The sequence below is a fragment of the Pteropus medius genome, unplaced genomic scaffold, assembly GCF_902729225.1.
Source record: "Pteropus medius unplaced genomic scaffold, Ma_sr-lr_union100, whole genome shotgun sequence".
Lineage (NCBI taxonomy): Eukaryota > Metazoa > Chordata > Mammalia > Chiroptera > Pteropodidae > Pteropus > Pteropus medius.
Genome location: NW_024344253.1, coordinates 10,496,836 through 10,515,904, shown reverse-complemented (window position 1 = coordinate 10,515,904; position 19,069 = coordinate 10,496,836). Strand labels below are relative to the sequence as shown.

Genomic DNA, 19,069 nt, shown 5'->3' with positions numbered 1-19,069 from the left:
TTAATGGATTTCCTACTTTGATGATAAAATCCTTGTATTTCTTACAGAAAAGATTTCCTCTGCTTCTAACAAAACTGTAATCTTGAATCTTCTGACTCCTCTTTCCCTGCATCCCATCCCTGGTGTTTCAGGAAGGACAAATTAAGCGATGTTTCTTCTGAGAGTAGCAAGGAAAGTGTCTTTGAGAACGCATATGTTGTCATGACATAAATACTTTTCCTACACGACTTAGACCATTTTGAACTAAAGCAGGAAGGCTGATTCTAAGCTACTACTGACGCTGAACCTGGAAAGATAGAAGTGTAGAAGGAAAAAGGGCTGAAGGAAAACAACCTTTCCTGAGTAAAAAGTTGGATCTTTCTTCTAGTGTATAGTTTAAAACTACTGACTCATTGGAATGAATTTGAAGTTCAGGTTACACTTTTCTTATAGTAGATTTTGTGATTAAACTCATCGAATACACCCTTTTAAACCTTTCCATGGGATATACATAGAGATTACATTCTGCACCTTCTCCACCCACTCCTCCACCTCTACATCTGTCAAAACCATTACTATCTCATTTCTTTTTGCAAAGGGCCCTTGAAAACACATTTGCTTTGGCATTCCCAGCACTTGAGCAGCTGTGGGAGGCATGGATTCCCATGCCCCTCAGTGCCCTGAGATAGGTGGCTCCTGTGTGTTCAGAGAAAGCTGAGTCCCTGAGCGTAAAGCCCAGACCCAGGCCACACCTTCTGTCACTTGAGACTGGAAGGAGACAGAGGTGAGGTTCACAAAGGGAAAAAGAGATCGCCCTTCTCTCCCTCTGCCTGAATCTCTTCTTCCAGTAGAGTCCAGGGCCTTGCCATTATTGTTTGTTTAGATGAAAGGAATGTGGCACTTGACTTGCTCTTCTCTTTTTCAAGACTCAGTAAAGGGTTGAGAGCCGTTTCTTCCTAGAGGGGCTTCCTGACACCCTCACCTACCCTCTGACTTCCCCCCTCAGCCTGCTGTTTTTCGTCCTATCCTCTGTTGCTGGCTAATACTTTATCATACCACTTTCTTGTCATTCTCTCTCCAGACTGGGAGGCATTCCTTCTAGACACTGGGATTCCAGGAGTCTTAGTAAATCTTTGTAGCCTCCTGTCTAGCACTTAGTAGATGCACAATTGTCAACTGAATGAGCAAACAAACTGTGGGAGCCCACAAGGCTCTTCTGACTTCCTGACTGTGCCAGGAAGCTGCGTTTATATTGAGTCAGATGGCCCAAGCCTAACACTCCTTAAAATAGGAGATAGTTTGGAGAAAAAGGAGGAGGGAAACAATGATAGAAATGGTCTCCTGGTAAATAAAATAAGAACCTTTGAAAGGATCAACAAATAAAAAATAAGCTGGAAATCTCTGTTTTACTACAAATTGAGTATTCTGAAACCAGATTCAGGGCTGCCTTGCTTTATGAGCGTGGGGCGATCACAAATCCAGTGTGTCAGTTTTTGCACGTGTTTTTTCCTCCCAGTTCTTTAGTTTAGTTGAAGCCATCAAAATGCTAGTATGATCTATGCCAATCATCTTCAAAATGTTAAACCGTGTTCTCCATAAGTCAAAAATGTATCAGCTCACATCTTCTTTTTCTATATAGCTATAAATTATATGCACGCGCTACTACTATGCTAGTGCATCATGCACATTATAAAACATGTCACACATAAATTAAGAGATGAGATAACAATATAAATAGAAACTTCAGCTCTATCTCTTCAGGCCTAGATGGACATTATTGTGCCTTATGTAGACAGCACACCCCAGTTTGGAGGCCACTACTATAATGTGACTTCCCCCACTTCTCCCACTTATGATTTGGTGATTTGGACATAGTCAGAAACTGCAGGAGTTGGCTACTCATTATGCAGCTGTCTGCCTCGGTTTACTACTTTTGATGATATAGGCTTGTTTATGTCCCAGAAATGTAGAGATCAATGGATGGTACACTTGATTCTAAAAATGAGGTCATTTGTTTGGTATATTGTATATTAATTCCTTCTATCCTCCACTGTTTTCTGGGAAAATCTTTTTATACTAAATCTTGTTGATTCTTCAATTAAGTAGGGTTATAGAGTCATCTTTATTTTTGAATTGTGGAATTTTAACAGTTTGAAGAATCTTAGTGGTGACCTCTAGCCTAGTTATCACACAGTGACACAAAAAAACTGAGCCATAAAGAAGACAGAAGCTGCCTTGATATGGCAGATGATCCCATTGCCTGCAGAAGTGACCTTTCCTCCTCTGCTCTAACTGTATTTGCCCTCTTCTGAGTGGCCACGGGCAGGCTGAATCACCTCTTCAGTCCCTGAGAATGCATCTTGATTGGAGTAAGTCAGTTATGGAGACTCTGTCTATGGACCTTGTTAAGCGATTGGGTTTACGCTTAGGTGTGTGACATGGTGTGACAAAGCTTCTTGGCAAGTTTCTTTCACTTTAAAAAAGGAGCACAGCTAATAGACATTCCCCTGCTACCTCTGGATCTCATCACCTATGTGTAACATGGACACTTCAGCAGCCACATGAGGGCCAGGGAGGAAGCTGGCCTACAGGGACAACTCGTCCAGAATGCATGATGAAGTAGAGAGAAGAGCACACACACCGCGCTAACTCGAGCATGCTGGAACTGTCATAACTCTGGACCTCGTGCTGTGAAAGATAAGCCATTGTTTAAGCCGTCATTTCTGCTTTTTTGTAGCCAAATGCATCCTATCTGATATACTTATCCAAAGGAGTTGGAGATGTCAGAAATGGAACAATAAAGCAAAACTTTAAAATAGTAAGTATGAAATGGCTTGGTTTTTATTTACAAATAATAGCTTAAAAGAATTCATTCATTCTGCCCTGTAAAGGCAGTTTGTTTCTTTCACTTAGAGAACTTTAGTCTCTGTCAACTTAGAAGGTTCCGAAAGAATAATTATTTGATTACAAGGATATTCAGCTTCTTCATTTCCATAAATGTCCAACTCTAGTGACATCTTGATGGGCTGCTTCTGGGAATATATTTACTTTTTAATACTGAGCTCCTTAGGCTGGGATATCCAGTTACATTATGAATTTCATCTATTGGCAGATACAATTTGCCTACAGAGGCCTGGGTTAACAGTCTCTCAGTGAATTAGTGGCAAAATGCCTGAGTGTGGAATCAGAGTTTTTCTATGTTCAAACTAAAACTCCATCCTGTGCCGGTCTAAGCTGCTTTCACTGCTGGCAATTATTTAGGACTCTCAGAAATAACCTAGGAGCTTATAAAGGTAATGAGTGGTTTCAAATCACCCATAGACACCCATAGTAAATGGAAAAGCTTTTGTCAACATCTTTAATGGCTTCAGTTGGTAAATTATTAACAGAATATATGTGGAGTTCTCAGCATTTCAAATATACTTACTTTCTGAACAAGAACATTGGAGAACAGTCTCTCCTGCTGGCTCTCAAGCTGCAGGTGTCCGCCCTCCTGTCCCTGCCTCCCTCCGCTTCCCATGTTATGTCGAGTCTTCCTTCAATTACAGAGGGGGCTTCTCTTCACGTGGCTGAGGGCTCTTAGCTTCTTGTGCATGTTTACCTTTGTCTAAGCCTTGTCATGTGACTGGTTTCATTCCATTCAACTCCTTTCCTGGCATGTGAGGGAAAGATAACAATTTGAAAAAAATAAGCGCAAACTTAGATTCTAGTGAAGACTTGGCCACTTACTAACTTTCAGTAAATTGAATTCTCTCAGCCTCAATTTCTTTACCTGTAAATTGGGGACAGTAATATTATGTGTGATATCTACATCTCAGAGTTTTGTCAGAATCAAGTGACGCAATCTTTGTGGATAGGCTGTGAACCTTATAATTCTCAATATTTACAAATTGCATCATTTATGTTGATATTTTTCCTTCATAGGAGGTTTACATATATCCACTCAAATGTTCCAGTTCTGACTGACTCAGTATGAAGGAAGAACAAGTCCACATGCCAATGAGTGGAATGACCCATATGATACGTGTGCTGGAAAATAGAGTGTGGTGTTGTTTTTACACTAACAAATATTGAGAAGCAGATCTGTTATTATTTTTCACAGCAACATTTCCTGACATACCTGGCAGGCTGGGTAATGTCCGTATGCTGGGAACATTCATTAGTCAAAGGAGAAATGGAAAAGGTTAAGAAGAATAAAGCAAGGGTAAGTGGGAGAGACAGGTTATACTTTAGAAGACTTTTTTTTTTTTTAAGAGCACTCCTGTGGAGCAGGAGACACTGTCCTGAATCAAATGACAATAATGTGTGTTGTCTATTACTCTCACTAACTGTATGATGCTGGGAAAACCATGTAACTTTCTTGAGCTAAGTTTTCTCCATCAATGAAATGGAAATGGAAATGGTACCTACCTCAGAGGGTTGCTGTGAGTACTAAATGGGATAACAAACAAAGTAACTAGCACACAATGATGATGTTATATGTAAGTGTGTAGGTGTGTGTGTGCACGTGCTTTACTAGTACCCAGTTTCTGGTTCCCTGAGGAGCCACACAGTCCACTGATGTCTTATTGATCACTTATTAATCACAAGACCCTACTGTGAGGCAACGAACTCTGAAGGTGCTTAGAATCTAGACAAAAAAACTGAGAAGACAAGGGCACAAAAAACAAGGAAGAGTAAAAATGGAAAGTAAATAAAGATGCTAAATACAGAGCATCATTGGTTGTAGAAACTGAAAAGAGTTTAAGTTCCTTAAGACCTGAAAAATTCACAGAAATTATGTTTCATAGACAGGATCATGGAGAATGACTATGTCCTGAAATGAGGAAGAAATTCCAGTTGTAGAAGCAGCAAGAGCAAAGGCATGATGCAGGAGTAAGAATAAACTCATACTGGCTAGAACTGGCTGAATAGCAAGATAGGCTCGGGCTGCCTTTGTGTGAATGCTGCTGGTGGCTCCAAAAACCAATGGAGTCTACCTGGTCATTGCTCATGAATTCTTGTTTTTGAGAGAGCAACCTAGATGAACAATGCCTGGGGACACCTAATTAACATGTGATATGCAGGATGGTCTGGCCTTTTCTCTTTGTAAAGAATTTCCTGTTGATCAACGACATCTAACCGGGTCGTTAGAGTGTGCTAGGTATCAAGGAAGGTTATGAAGAAAATAGAGAGCATGCAAGATACGTGGCCAGAAGATCATTCTAATTATAGAATAAAACACACACGTAAAGAGAATAAATCTTTATAGAAGAGGTGAGCTGCATGTTTTAAGAAAGAACACTTTTTTAAAAAAAAAATAGTATAATATAAATAGAAAAGTGGGTGACATTCCGTGTAGTCGAAAAAGGTGGGGTTGTTGTGAGGTTGATGTGTGTGCAGAGCAGTGTTTGGAAAGCCTGAAGTCATGATTTGACTGTGTTTTGCTTGATGCATCAGAGGCCCACTCAGCCCCGGGGAGCAGTAGGCATGCCACAATATTTCCTGTTTGCCTGGCAGGTTACCCATCCTATTTTGATCTTGCTCCATCAAAGCAGGGATGATGTGTTCAATGATTTTTTAAAGAAATCCTCTTACTCATCTTCTTTTGTATTCATGGATCGTGCGTCTCCACTCATTCTTCCTCAGCCCGTCTCCCAGTGAAAGTTTAACAATTCCTCCCCTCAGTTCCTGGTGATTTTCCTCCTTAGAACTTTCATAATATTCTAGAGGAGGACCCCTAGATTCTCCCAGCTTCTTGCTAAGTGTTAAGAGCAAACACAACCCTGGCAGGTGTGTTGGCTGCATCTGCAATTTAGAATTAGAATGAAAGAATGCAAAAATGTGAATAACAAAAAATGGTGCTATTTGGGGGAAATGAAGTTAAATAATAGCTATATAAGGTTTTTATATACTGATAAATGCAACTGATAGAAACAAAGAGAGCTACCTGCTTCCAGTCAGGTACCTGCCAAGTCCTTAGGAGGAAGAGCAGGGAAAGATGTTGGGAGTAGACAGAGAAGGAGAGCCCACCAGTTTGAGCTCCTTATGGGTAGGGATTGTGTCTCTTTTATTCCTTTGGCCTAGTACAGTGCTGGACACATCGGTGATGCTCACTGAGAGCCTTATGTACATGAAAAAGTAAACAAACTTCAGAAAAGTTTCATGGATTAGAGGTGGCTTCAAGCAGATCCGCAGTCTTCCAAAGCCTAACTTCCAGATTTAGCAGAGAATCATTGTGGCTCTGTAATGCCCCTGGACCTATCTCAAGTATTAGTAATTTGCTGTTTCCTTTGGAACAGAATCACTAGTTGAGGCCTGAGACCAGAAAGTACCTGTACAGCTTTTTCTCAAGAAATACTGTTAGTGGCTGCTGGGTCTTTTTTCCCCCAGAGTTTTCTTCTCTCAGACTCCATGCCGTTAATATTAGATGTAATTTTAAAATACCTTTAGAATTTTAACATTTGAATTTTATGTATAAATTATAGCATTTAGCATGCGAGCTAAAAATCTGTACCTATTTACTTTCTAAAGAAAATATGCATAATTTCTCACAAGACTAAACAGAAGACAGTATTACGTAGAAAAAAGTACACATTGTAACTTTGTCATAGTAATGTCCTTGGGGCTATTATTATTTTTAAGGAAAAAAAGGAAAGATTTATTTGTCTCTTGGTCTAAGTAAGATTGGGTAGGGGATACAGGCACCTTCTTTGATCACAAAGGAGTCATAATTTGTGTCATTCAAACATTTTTCTCTCCTTTCTACCAAGCAAACAAAACAAAACAAAAACTCTAAAAACAAAACAACTCACAACCACAGTAGAGGCAACAACAAAAACATCAAACAAGAGGATTTAGGTAGAACACTACCACAATTAGATCAGCAAAGGAGATTTTAGAATTTCACGTGGCTTATGTAATTCTAAGAAAGAGATGCTTTATGTGTTGCTATCAAAGGAAAGTGGGAGACAGGAAAAAAAGAAGAGAAAAACAAGGAAGGCACAATTCTGTGTCTGAGTTCGTGTTTCTCAATAGGGACATTCGGGATAAAAGGTGGTCGATAATAATTTACCACTACAACAAAGAATTCTGCTGGGGACTTAAAAATGGGTTGGAATTCTCTTGATTAATTGTACATTTTATTTCCACTTCCAAAATTCCTAATGTTTTAAACTTTTGAAAGAGGATTTCTTCCTGTTACAGTTTATAAATGTCTCAAAGTGTGGGTGTATGGTAAACCATTCCAAATTTACCCTGGGAGAAATATTCTTTAATTTTGACTATTCTGGCTCTCCTTTTGATTTTTGTATGAGAATCTTCAGCTCACTCTGCTCTTCTGTCTTTGAACTCACTCTCTCTGGGTGAACTAATTAATGCTCATAGCTTTGACTCCTATCGATGGCCTAGTTTTTGCACCCATCATGGACATCTCAACTATTCTTCAGTCCCATGTCTTAAGCAAGGGTAAGAAATCTGCATTTAGATATATTTTTCTCATTTAAGAAAAATATGATAAAAACCAAACTTAACTCCTTCTCTCTTAACCTCTCTTAATTTCGCAAATATTTGAGTGCCAATTACATACCTATTAGGCTAAGGTCTAGTGACCAATCAGGCAGAGTCCCTGATCTCATAGATTATTATATAGTCTAGGGGTTAAAAAAAAAAAAAGTATTAGTAAATTAATCACACAAGTGTGGGAAAACTACAGGTTCCTACGGGTGTATAATATGAAGACCTCAGTTGGTCTGAAAAGTCAAAAATTATTTCTAGGCAGTATTTTCCTTAGCTCCCATATCCAATCACTAAGATCTATTGGCTACACCCCATTTTTACAGTTGCGACCCTATTGGGGACCCTCCATTTCTGATGTTTGGATTACTCCACTTGGATTCTCAGTGGCCTCTCTCTATTGCAGACTATCAGCACATGGCTGTCATGTTAATATTCTCAAATGTTCATTTTTATCAGTCAACAACTTAAGAATCTTCAGTGGTCCCCTAGAGTCTGTTGAATCAAATTCAGGCAGATTACCTTGCCTAAACACTTTCATGGTGCTAATCCAAAATATTTCCTTCACCAATTCCTTATTCGGCTTTACTCATGCTATTCACCATACCTAGAGTGTGACTTTCCTCTTCTTCTGTACTTTATACCTTCTAGACGTCAATGATTTTCAAATTCTGAACCCTTAATGAGAGGGAATCAATAAGGGAAGAATACGAAAAGTGGATAGAGGTGAGAGATGGGATCTGTCCTTATTGCTCTCTGTGTCATAAGATTTCATTTGAAGAAGGTGGTCCAAGGCGAAAAACACTTGAAAATCTACATATCTTTGAAGTTTCCAGTTAAGATTCATCTTCCCACAGAAGTTGTTCCTCACTAAGCACTGCCCCTTACTAAGCCTCCACACTGACTTTTCCCTCTGCCTTCACACTGTCCTCCCAGGTGCAGTGTGCTTGCGTAGCTATTGTTAATAAATTTGCCTCCTTGGGCCTGATTTTTTTAACTTCTTTTGTATTTCCTAAAGTTCTTTATCTTGATATTAATGAATGAAGAAATTGATGGACACTCTATGAATACTCTATGATTCTTTCAGCTAGTGGAAATTTCCAGTTTATAAAATTATATTTTAATCTAGTCTCCATTTTCAGCAACAAAACAAATAGAAATAATCAGTATATCAAAAGTGACATTCTGTATGGGTGTTCCTGCCACATGAGGGCGAGTCCACATAGATGGTCAAAAAATAAGAGAGTGGATTTGTGAGAAGTGCTGAGAATGTTCTCTCTGAAACTCCTTATTCACTGGGATTGACTTCCTGCTTTGCCCTGTTCTCTTCATTTCCTCCAAGATTTACATGGGCCTATTTGCTAACCTGTGACATATAGGTTCAAACTTTGTATCTTATATCTCTAAGGGCAAAGTGGTGGAAACTTTTTTAGGACCAAGGTTTACTTTGTTAAGTTGGAGTAATATGAATTTAATTGGACCACAATTATTGTTAGTGCTTATTATTCAAGCCTGTTCCTGATAAGTGGACCCTGATACATCCCAAGTTCCCACTGGAACAACAAACAACAAAGAGAACAAGTCTTTGCAGTGGCTTCGCCACTGAGCCCAAAAACCACATCTGATAAGCTATGTAATTTGCTATAGCAATTTGTGCCAAAAATAAAGGCACACTTTTGCAGAGTCGAACATTTCTAAGAAAAACTAAACTCTGCCTCATGCTAATCCAGTTCCTTTTCTTTCTTTGTCAGACTTGATATTCATGGATAGAAAATACCAGGTTGCATCTTAGGTCCATACCATCGACATCCTTTGGCTAAATGACTGTGTCTATCCTCTTCTAGTCATCTCAAGCCGCTCTTGCTGTCACACTGCAACCTGAAGAGTGAGCAAAGGCAGCAGCAGTGGTCTGTTTTACAACACCCCAGTAACATGATGTTTTTAACAGCACAGCAGGTTCTTGGCCAATGGCCCTGGTTAAAGGAAGAGAGGCACAGAATCTTCGAAGTCATCAATTTTAATGAGCAGTGCAACTATTCCAGTAAACTAGATCCCTTTATTTGTGTTTGCTTGACAAAGAAACCTGATATATCTAAGACATTTATTCCCTTTTAGTCAGCACCAGGACAGGAACTCACTTTTTTACCACCAGTATTAGACCCCCAATGGTGATAAAAATTTTTGTGCAGTCTTTTGGAGGAGAAGAATAAAAGAGGCTACAAGGAAAAAAAAAACTCAAAAAACAAAAAACAAACAAACAAACAAACAAACAAAACACATACAAACCTCTGAAAAATTCAGGCTTTTTTTTTGGCTCAGAGGTTAAACATGAATTGTTAGAGTTCCCTTTCAAAGTTGGAGTCTGCCAAGGTCTCTCAGGCTTGGATAGTTTTGTGGAAGTTACAACAGAAATAAGGAATTTCATCTGCATTTTCAAAGGCAAGAAATACTCAATTAGTGTGTGTGTGTGTGTGTGTGTGTGTGTGTGTGTGTGTGTGTGCTCACTAGGTGCCCGAAAGAGACAGAGACAGACAGAGAGAGAGAGAGAGAGCCAAAAGTTGAGAATTCCACTAATTTTATTTGTAACTTAAAAAACTGTAATATATTTAGAAGAAATATTTCTGAATATTCTGGGAAAGTCACACTAGATGTACTAAGTAATTTCTAAGGTTCATGGTAAGATAAACAAACAGGTAAATTGCTCAAGAGGAGATGTTTGTGTACCAGAGAAAACAACAACCTGGCCTTTGCTTCTAATCTTTTTTCATCTTTGTGCAATCTCATTGAATTCTTTTTCCAGATCTGAAGGCAATAGACAGGCATTTGTTTTTTACTCCTTAAGAAAACTTAAGTTCTAGAATCATTAAAGTTGAAAGCCCTTGTACAATTTGCTACATTACTCTCCTCATTATTAAGGGATTCATAGCAAAGGCAAGCTGTGCCATTTCTTACAAATTTTTCTATCAAATAAAATTCCTGTTCTTTTTTTTTCCTGTTAAAAAATTTTAAAATAGAGTGGAAAAAAATGAACCCAGAAAAAAATTACGCAAATGGCAAGGTAGTGACAGGGCATCTATCAAAGTGGCTCTGGAAATTCCAATTTTTAAAGTGTTATAAAAATATCATTATTAATGATGATTGACTGGGTTTTCAGAGCCAACATATTTCAAGGCGGCTAAGTTAGAGTTGAGTGCAAAAGCCGGGGTGCTAAAATGGCTTAAGGGTTCCCTCACTTTGTTTCTTCATTGATTTTTAAGTAACATGTGAGCACATTCAAATTGATGATTTTCATTTTGAATTAGTTTGGCCTCTGTCATGAAGAGCCTTCCATCTTTTCCTGACTGTCAGTGTCTAATTCATCTTCATCAAGTGCCCAGCAGGAAGATTCGGATCTTATTACTTTTTGTTTTACAGTTTTATCGTTTACAGGAAATAGGGAGACAGAGAAAAATAGAGCAGAATCTATCCACGTTTTCAGTAGAACTACTCAATGGGAGAAGCTACGCCTTCACTTATGGACCTAGCAGAATCTCCTGGGTTGCGGCAGTCCCAGGAGCTGGGAGAGGTGGAACGCTAATCCAATGCCCCCTTGTGATGTTTGTTTTGTTTTATTTTGTTTTAGTTTCTTTCAGATTCCTGAAAATACTTAGCTCCCAGTCCATGTAAATATGATAACTGTACCTGTTGTCCTCTCCATTTTACAGATGGGAACCCTAAGGCTAAGGAAAACCATGCACAGGACTGACAAAAACCATATTAGATTGGCCGACTGTTCCCCTGAAAGTCTTCTATTTTGCTCTATTTTCAGTTACTGCCAAGACTGGGAAAAATGACAAGTATGTTTTTTCTTTCTTTCTTTCTTTCTTTTTTTTAAATGTAACTAAATTGTGGTTGGAAAAGATCATAAAAATATTGTCCTGTTTAGGTAAAGCTCAAGGCTCAAGTTAGAGGACTTCTCTAAAGGACACAGGAAAAAAATATGAACACCAACAAAACCAATCATTTACTGAGCAAAATGGTCTCTTTTCTACCCTCTGAAGCTCCTTAACTCTCAACCCTCTGCTTTTCACAGCTAGCATTGCTGCATGCTCTCTGCAGACTCACTCATTCTCCAGTCCTCTGGGAGGACACCAGTTTGTCTTTTTGACAGTGTGCCAAAAATGAAAAAAGGAAGAGTTTAAGCAACTGTCAACCAGGAAATATTTTGTTTGTTTGTTTTTTGAAAAAGAAAATTTGCCAACGTAGCCAAGAAATTTTCTCTAAGTTATAGACTGTCAGTCTCCATAATCACTCTTTGTTCTTTTTCTTTTCTGAATCCTGCATTTTCACTGAGGGTACATAATCTTTGGCATTATCCTCATTGGCTCAGCTTAGCTTTCAGTCCCTTGGGGTCCTGCTGACTCTCTAAACTTTCAACTCCTAAATCCAGTGCTGGCTCACCCAGGAAAGAGAAAAGCAAATTGAACAATAAAATTCAAGCTGTAGCTTCCGTTGTGACTCAAGAGCAGAAAATGTTTTTAATGGCCAAGAGCACATAAGTGCCATTAATCACCAAGAATTTAGTATTTCTCATTGGGGGCCCCAAACTAATACCATTTTGCCCAACTCTTTTACTATCTGGGATTTAAAAAGCTTGTCAAAAGTAGTTATCCGATTGAATATTTACCTAAGGCTGAACATTTTGGAGACTGTTTCATAGAAACTATATATGCCAAAAAGGAGAAAGTAACAATTTTTCTTCTTTTCTTTTATTTTTCATTCCTCCCTCATATTTCTCTTCCTTTTCTTAGCAACTTTTGCCAGGTCAGCCCTTCTATGCATGATCAGTTTGCTGTGATCTATGGACAACTCCCACCTCAGGAATTTGAAGCCTTGTGTTAAGACTTTTTATTTTGTTCAGTCCAGGCTACAGATTTTTAAGAAATCATCAGAGGCTTATATTGTAGGCACTGATTTTTATTCTTTGAGCTGCATAGATAAATTAGAGCATTTTTGGGAGGGATCTTTGCAGGCATACTGTTTGGAACATTTTTCTAGTGTGTCCCTATAACTTTAAGTATTATTTGAATGTTTGCACAATAAGTTGATGGGAGGCTTTCTTTCTCTTTCTTTTTTCCACCTGATGTTCCGAGAGCAATAAATAAGTGTTTGAAAGATGTTATAAATTCACTTGTTAGTAATTCTTGGAATAAATTAGAATAATTGATTTGGGGAACCTAAGTAAGTATTTGTCATAATGAATCCACATTTCATATGGAAGGGAGCCACATTCTTCTTCATTCATAGAGATCAGGTCGAAAGCTTATGTTGAGTGATAGGGGCTCCAAATCTATTCTCTGGTCTTGGAGAGGCACAAGTTCTTGAAATAGCTGGACTACAGTTTAACTAGAATATTTTGGATGCAAGTAGAAATTTAAAAAAATATATTCTCCTTCGGTTTAGGATTAACAACTGTAATAGTGCAGAACATTGTAATTTTATATGCTCTATTCAAATAAAGGACTAACGGGGTTGGACAACTGCATTTGTTAAAAGCTTGTAGTGTGCCAGGCTCCACATATATTTTCCTCTCAGCCCTGTACAGCGGGTATCATTATTCTATTTCAAAGATGAAGAAACAGGCTTAGAGCGGTTAGGTGATCTAACCAATGTCAAAACATAACAGTAGCAGTGTTTGGAAGGCTTGCATGCCTCCAAATCCATGCTTTTTTCTGTTATAATCTGTTGCCTCCAACATGTAAAAAGGCTAATTTGATTATCTACCATTATTGCCCACCTACACAGGCACATTTCGCAGAGAATACTAACTCTTCTAATGGTCCGCCAAGCAGAGGTGGGGGACCACTGCCTTTGGCTAACCTGTCTCTTCAGAAATCTTGTAGATGAGCAGAGTATATTCCCCTCCTCACCAAATTGCCCAAAGGAAATGGGCAGCTCAGAGAAGCCACTCAGAACTTCATGCAATGCCGAAGTGTTCAGGGTGAGGAGATCAAGTAATATAAGCACTGTTGTATCAGGTGTAGTAAAATAAGCCTGCATCAGTCTGGGTTTTCCTATGATCTTCATTTCAGTTTGTAGTCCTTTCTTAGGACACTGAATAAGATGACCTCAACTGGTAGGATCAGGACAAGTTCTCGGTGGGGTGGCAGTGGTTCTGGCCCTAAGTGCAATTGTATAACAGGCAGGCCTATTTTCTGAGGTACTTGCTTCCCCTTCAGAGCTTTTGTCTCTTTTATGGGAATTTCTCTCCCGTCTGGCACTCTGGACCTTCATACTCTTCCACTTTCCCCTGAACACTCTCTGCTCTGATGAGCTATCACCTGGAAGGAATCTAATCAATTATATCATCACTTGCAGGAATGACTATTGTGGTGGAATTTCAAAAATCAAGGCAGACGAGTGAAGCTGAAATGTCAGAGCAACAGAGATTTCTTAACACTCTTCAATGGATAAGAGAGTTTACCATCCATTCACGGGTCATTCATAGGGGAGGCCGATCCTGGAGGGAGATGGAAGAAGACTAACGTAGATGCCTGAAGGGTGCTTGACTGGAATCTGCCTCTGGAAAAAACCAAGAGTTCTCTTGCTGGCATGTTGTCCCTCTAACATCTTCCAATTCACTCTACTATGAACTCTGGCATTTATATTGAGGCAGTTGGAGGTGTGGGAGAGGAGCATTTTCTTTCCTGTGGCTGGGTTCTCAGCCTTCAAAGGAAGGCCAAGATAATTCTTTTTAACTGTTGTAACTTGGTCAAAGAGACTTCCTAGAGAAGAAAGAAAGATTACGAAGACCAACAGCCTAGGCAATGCAGTATAAAAATGCAGCACATTTTTAAAAAGTAGTCCACTCATTGGCTGTAGTGCCAATAGAACCTTGTGTTTTCCTAAAGCTGTTTCTATGTCTATTGTTGATGGGAAACCTTTTTGAAAGTTGAAACTTGCCCAATTGATTTTGGAGCTGAAGAAGTTTCCTGGAGTGTCAGTAGTTTACCTATTTCCTTACTTGTTGTAGATACTCACCTAGAGCAGGACAATGCCAGTTTATAAAGTGATCCATGGTGTAGAAAAACATTTTTTATGAAGGAGGTTTCTTCCACAGACAGTTCAGAAGCACTACTATTTTATCTAGAGAGTCAAGATATACTGAAAGCAAAGGTACTGTTGCAGACTGTGGCAAGTTAGGTAGATGATAGGTTTCTTTTGTTCTTAAGGGATTGGCCAACAATGTTTGCAGTAATTTAACTTGTTTCTCTTCTAAAGGAGAAAGTGAAAGTGCTTGAGGAACACCTCTGTATATTCCATGCTGTGAGAGGAATGTGTCGAAGAACACAGAAAATAAGCTACATGAAAAACAAGAAGTAGAAGGGAAATCTACATCGACGAGTAGGTATGGTGAACTAAATATCTTTTTCTGTTGGTACTAATTAGGCATATTCACAATTTTGTTTGTTTTTTTAAGTTGCATTCTTGTTAGAACTTTGCTCTAGTTGTTTTGTAATTATTTCTCTAAGATCGCCGATCCTCATTAGGTTATGAACTACATGAAGGCATGCATCTTCTTTATTTTTGTATCCCTAGCAGCAAGCAGCAAGTGATAATTAAGTGACCACAATTATTTTTATCTTACAGTTTTTACTCTAAAACAATAATTTCTCTGGGAATGGGACAGTCTTGTGAATCATCTCAGAGAATTTAGGGCATGACCGGAACCAACAACCTGACCCAAGTAGGTCTAGATTATTGACTAGTCAAGAGATGTCAATCTTTCTTATTGTAAATTGACTGAATCTGAAACATGAATTTGGTTAGCCAAAGAGAATACGTTGAAGCAAGGAAGATGACACAAGACGGAAGACTATCTCAAGATCAAGATTCCAGAAAGACATTTCATCTTGGCCAGCTCTGTGAGAGTGCATGCAACCTTTGTATTTGCATAGCCTCCTGTATTCAGAGAGCCCTGCATTTGTTTTAATGCTCTTTTGTTCAAGTCTAAAAATTCTTAATATCTTTTGAACCAGGCATCCCACAATTTCATTCTCACCGGGCCCTGATAAATAGTAGCTGGTCCTGGCTCCTAGTAAGATGATGGGATCTGTAAGAGCCAAGGTCAGAGAAGCTTTACCCAGATAGTATATGAGAAAAAGCAAGCACTGGCTGTAAGTAGAACTCATCTTACATGGCTGCTGAGTATCCTGCAAGCACTGTATAGGGTCGACTTCCCAGAAAAGTGAATTATAGGACTGCTCATCAGAAAAAGACGGATATCTTCATGGAGAAGAGTCTTCAGGGAGCAAATTAGGAAGGACTTTTTCTCTCCGGGATGATAGGACAGACAAAAAGAAGGACTTATGTGGACTGGGAGACTGGGATAGTCTCAGGAAGAGTGAGGACATACCTGCAGAGAAATAGTTTTAAGTGCAGAGAAAAGAATCTTTAGGTATTCTTAATCTTTGTTCCAAAATAGGGCCCCCTTAGGAATGTCAGACTGGTCAAACTATGGGGAGCCCCATACTAGGACCAGATATTAGAATGTAAGTTGTAGAAGACACTAAAAATCCACAAAACCTCATCTGGTTTCTGAGTATACTTGATGAAAAAGAAGTCAGTAATTATTGGCCAAAGAAAATAACTAGGAGACCTCTTAGATTTCTTGATTTTGGGGGTAATTTTTTACATTTGTTTTTATTATCTTCATCTAATTCTTCATATTGATTAATAACACCATCTTAAAATAGAAGGGCCTGTGTACTTATTCTGGGGTGTAATAAGGAAGAGAAGAGGTGGGAGAATCATATTGTGCTCTGTTTTCTACGCTAAGGAGAGAAACAAATCACAGGACACAGAGTAGGAGAGGACAGTTTCTATTTTTTAGTTTGTTTTTAAAGAAGGCTAAATACCTGGGGTCTGTAAGTGGTATTTACAGACTCCATGTTGTCGCTGGGAGTAGCTTGGATACGGTTAAGGATACAGTTAAGGAAATTAACTGTATAGAAGGCTGCATAGAAGCTCCATGAGTTTCTTCTCCTGGAGGGCAATTTCAGACATACTCAAGAAGAGGCGTTATCCCAACCTCCAAGAGATCTAAAAGATTCCCAAACATTCAAAAAATGATGATACTGTTATCTCGATCAAACAGAAACATACACATCATAACAATTTGATAATGAACCCTCTGCTGGCTGGGAGGAGGTTGCTATGTATAAATGTGACATAGTCATGGGTTCTTCTTGGAGCAGAACTTTAGATATGATAGAGAGCCAGCCAAACTCACTGATCTCCATACTCTGATGGCTCATGGAGAAACGATTTCTGTAGTTATAAGGATTCTTTAATGCATCTCTAGGACTAAGTTGGAAAGTGAAAACATTTAGGGGTTCGGTGAAATTTTTTTTTTCTCTTCTTCCAGTTGTGGTCATGATTCTGGAAGAGAAAGGAGACTAATAGCTGGTTACATAGAAGGCATCCAAAGGAAAGAATTTGTCTTCTTGATCATGACAGGAATGTCAGGAAGATATACTACTGAAAATGAAAAAGGGCACTGGATCAAAGTGGAGAAGATATTTAACAAAGATAAATGGATGAAGGGGAGGGAGAAAAATTAAGACCAACTACCAAGTAGGTAATAAACAGTGGGCGTGACAGAGAAAGAATTTGTATAGTGGAGGTGGTCCCTAGTAATTATCATTCTTTCATTCTTTCAACACATAACAGAGAAGTTCAAAGAATACAATTTTGACCTTAGGAAACTATATATGTCAACACAGAGTAGGGGTTGATAAAATAACTCAAAGTTTTGAAGCAAAAAAGTAACATAATGTTATTGAGAATGCTGAGATTTGATGGGATAACACTCTACCTAAAAAATATCAAGATAAAGAAATATTTTATTCTAAAACTTATCCAGTAGAAGGAAAATAGAATAGTGCTATGTATAACTACGGTATACATCCAAATGGATACAAAGGTAAAGGAAAGAAGTCACATGAGAAATAAACCAGCTATACTGCCATGAGAATATAGTTCAGATCACTCAGAAAGAGGAAAAATATGGATATTATGTTTCTGATGTTAAATCTTGGTATGAAATAGCCCTTTGTAGTAATGGAGAATTTGAATCTCTTTTGGAAAATTAATTTTGATAAAATTAAAGTGTTTAATCAACATTTAACTTTTAACATTGACATTTTTAATTCCTAAATAAGAGAGAATATGAGAGAGGCAAACATCAATACGGAAATTCTAAGGGATAATAATAATGACCAGAATCTTGGAGTTCCGACTATTGTGAAGGTCACATGTGTCGCCTTGCTCTGCATTCCTCAAAATGAGGTTTTTGGACAAGGACAGTTCCACAAATTGCTGCTGGTCTGCAACAATATGAAATAAGTCTTTGGAAACTTTTAGAGCAATTTTCACCACCACAACATTTTAATGTTATTTTCATAATTAAAACTGATTCATTACTACAGATACTTTGAGAAGCACTGTCCTAATTCATGATAAAATAGCATTCAAAAAATGTACTGCTCTTTGTCTTGAAAAGGAATATAGATTATTAGGAAAAGAAATCTAAAGAGAAAATGAAAGAACAAGGGAATTTGAGCATATGTTTGGATATTATTTCAATGAAATGAATGAGGGAAGTCACCTAAAAAGTAGTATGATTATATTAGCAGCTCTCTTGATGAGAAAAGGGAGTAAAACCCTCTTATTGAGCATTTGTTGTATATTACACACTTTTATTTAGATTATTTTATTTAATCTTCATCTTTCAGATAAGCGACATTATTCAAATTTTTATGGAAGGAGGCATGAGGCGCAATGACGTTAGTGGGTTTCACGGTGGACCCCAACAAGATATGTCTACATCCTAATCCCCAGAACCTGTGAATATTACCCAATATGGAAATAGTTGTAATTTAGTTAAGAATCTTGAGAGGAGGAGCTTATCCTAAATGGGTCCCACATGTATCATTTGTATCCTTGTAAGACAGACACACAAAGGTGAAGACACAAAGAGGAGGAGGCAATGTGGCCATGGAAGTGAAAATGGGAGTGATGTGGCCACAAGTCGAGGAATGCCTGGAGCCCCTGGAAACTGGAAGAGGCAGGGAAGGGATTTTCCCTACAGTCTTTGTAAGGATTGTGACCCTGTAGACACTTGCGTTTGGCTTCTGGCTTCCAGAATTGTGACAGAACAAATTTCTATTGTTTTAAGCCACCCCGTTTGTGGTTATTTGTTACAACAGCCTTAGGAACCTAATACAGTGACCTAAAGTAACTTCTAGGAAATGAAATATCTGACATTTAACCTCAGGTCTAATTTCAAAGCCTTTTACTATGAGCTAACACATAGTAGACTTCAAGACTTTATAATACCTGGATCAAATGATTAATAATGTGACGAAAGGATAGAGAGAGCACTGAGAAATAAAGAGCATATGATGTGGCCTCATGTTATAGGTTTGAATCCTGGTTCCTCTATTCACTTTACTTGTCTTCTGAAAGTCTCAGTTCCCTCAACTGAAAAAGAAGTATCATAAACAAAACTAACAGTGTCATTGTGAACACTGAGTACAATGCCATATGTGAAACT

General features: G+C 38.4%; 1 long non-coding RNA gene across 1 annotated transcript in view; it reads left to right on the top strand.

Annotated features, from left to right (window-relative positions):
* The first annotated feature begins 2,319 nt into the window (after positions 1–2,319).
* The window catches only part of LOC120607918 (uncharacterized), a 36,416-nt gene continuing 19,666 nt past the window's right edge, over positions 2,320–19,069 (top strand). The window contains exons 1-2 of the long non-coding RNA XR_005654269.1: positions 2,320–2,797; positions 14,734–14,860. This is a non-coding gene — a long non-coding RNA (uncharacterized LOC120607918). The remainder of the gene's footprint in view (positions 2,798–14,733; positions 14,861–19,069) is intronic.